Source organism: Cucumis melo, unplaced genomic scaffold (genome assembly GCF_025177605.1).
Source record: "Cucumis melo cultivar AY unplaced genomic scaffold, USDA_Cmelo_AY_1.0 utg000332l, whole genome shotgun sequence".
NCBI classification, from domain to species: domain Eukaryota; kingdom Viridiplantae; phylum Streptophyta; class Magnoliopsida; order Cucurbitales; family Cucurbitaceae; genus Cucumis; species Cucumis melo.
In genome coordinates this window covers 7,501-10,014 of record NW_026123918.1, presented here as the reverse complement: position 1 = coordinate 10,014, position 2,514 = coordinate 7,501, and the positions used below count along the sequence as shown (strand labels likewise).

At 28.0% G+C, this 2,514-nt stretch overlaps 1 non-coding gene across 1 annotated transcript; it reads right to left on the bottom strand.

Annotated features, from left to right (window-relative positions):
- Nucleotides 1-319: 319 nt before the first annotated feature.
- Nucleotides 320-407, bottom strand: TRNAS-GCU (transfer RNA serine (anticodon GCU)). Its single transcript has one exon. It is a non-coding gene; the product is annotated as a tRNA-Ser (tRNA).
- Nucleotides 408-2,514: the final 2,107 nt, after the last annotated feature.

The window sequence follows — 2,514 nt, the reverse complement described above, 5'->3', positions numbered from 1 at the left end:
TTTCCTATTTATAGAAATAACTTCACTGCATTTCTTGGTGTCAAACCAGATTAAAATAGAGAATCTATTCTCTTAAAAAAAAAATGATCTTGGAGATTGTGTAATGCTTACTCTCAAACTATTTGTTTATACAGTAGTAATATTCTTTGTTTCTCTCTTCATTTTCGGATTCCTATCTAATGACCCGGGACGTAATCCGGGGCGTGAAGAATAACAAAATCAGATTTTTTTTCCTTGCTTGATTTTGAAATGTTCTTAACATTTTATCTATTCCACATCTTTCCTCAACTATAAAAAAATACCAAGTAATTGACAGAAACGGAAAGAGAGGGATTCGAACCCTCGGTACAAAAAAATCGTACAACGGATTAGCAATCCGACGCTTTAGTCCACTCAGCCATCTCTCCCCAAATTGAAAAAGGATAATTACTATGATACATTGTATAAAAAATAGAAAATAAAGGCTTGAAAAAAGCCCTTCTTTATCTCTCTTTATTATCTTTATCTACCCCTTTATAGATATATAATTTCATTATATTGATATAGATAATTATCTAGATATATCGATGGATATCTATCAAATCGATAAAAACTTTTTTTTATTAGGAATTCCATTTAGATAAATTAGATTTCATTAGATAAGGGCTCAAAAGAAGAGATATCTTCAATCCTAATATATAAATAATACCAATATATTAAAGATTCATAAAAATATTTATAAATAAAAAGAAAGTACCTTTTTTAGTTTATTTCATCCGAAAAGCCCTTTTCTTTTTATTTTTAGTTCCACGGCCTGGCCTGGTCAGTACCTAGCCGGGCTTTTTTTGTTCCAATAAATCGTAGATCAAATTATTTATTTGATTTGAAAATGTTTTTGAAAAAAAAAAAAATAGAAACAACAAGAATCCTAAGAAGATTTATTATTTCAATTCCTATGATACAGAAAAAGATGATATAGAATCAAGGTTCGATTTCTTATTATTATTTTTTAGTACTTTACTAGAATAAAAAACTTGTTAATTAGTTAATTAAAACGAGTCCTCTTTTCCTAATCTCATTAGTGGCCCTGATGAAAATACGTCAACGCTCAAATTTTCATGATTATTTTCTGATCCGATCTTTTTATTACTTATTAATACGACTTATTTTCGTCTTCGACAAAAGGTCCATTTATATACAATAATTGCATTGTAGCGGATATAGTTTAGTGGTAAAAGTGCGATTCGTTCTATTAATCCCTTAATAGTTAAGGGATCCTTCGGGTTGATTAATATTCCGATCAAAAACTTTATTTCTTAAAAGGATTTAATCCTTTACCTCTCGATGAAAGATTCGAGGAAAAATAAAAATTCTCGTGATTTGTATCCAAAAATATGTTCTAAATTGAAAAAATTGGATCATGAAATTACGAAACATAATTTTATTGAATTGGATCAATACTTCCAATTGAAGGAATAAGGGATCCATGGATAAAGGTGGAATTTTTTCTAATCGTAACTAAATCTTCAATTTTTTCTTTGTATAAGGGAGATTGAAGCAAAACAAAATAGCTATTAAACAATGTCTTTGGTTTACTAGAGACGTCGACATCGTTTTTTTAGCTCGGCGGAAACAAAATACTTTTCCTAAGGATTATATTAAATAGAAATAGGGAACGAAATAAATAACTGGAAAGATTGTTATAATCTCCTCTTGTATAGGGATCATCTATAAAGCGGGTCCTTTTGAATGCATTCAGACGGAAAGGCTGACATAGATGTTATGGATGGTATTTTTTTTTGTTTACATCTTATAAATTTAGGAATTTATCCATCTTCCATAAAGGAGCCGAATGAAACCAAAGTTTCACGTTCGGTTTTGAATTAGAGACGTTCAGTTCAAAATGATGAATCAACGTCGACTATAACCCCTAGCCTTCCAAGCTAACGATGCGGGTTCGATTCCCGCTATCCGCTTATCTTATCTTATAATATTCTTATCTTATAATTTATATATATTATAAATAGAAATTAATTAATAATGGAATTACTCAAATAAAAATTTTCAATTTACTTAATTTTAACTAAATTTTAACTAATGTATTAGTTAATGTAATGCATCATTGAATTCAATATGCAATTTCCGGAATTCTCACACATTTTTTTTACGAACAAGAGAGGTGAAAATACGAAAAAAAAAATTGGAATCAAAAGCGTCCATTGTCTAATGGATAGGACATAGGTCTTCTAAACCTTTGGTATAGGTTCAAATCCTATTGGACGCAATTTTTTTTCATATATTTTTTTTTAGTTTTAAATTTTCTATATCATGTCAAGAAAGGAAAGATTTTGAATGATTTGAATAAGAGACGCTTATTTATTAATAGTAATTTATAAATTAGTTTTAATATTAATTGTAACTCTAGTTTTAGATTTATTATATAAATAAACTAATAATTCAATTCTGTTTTATTTGAAGATAAGATATTAGTAGAAAGGATATTCAAATTCCAAATATTAAGATATTTATGATATT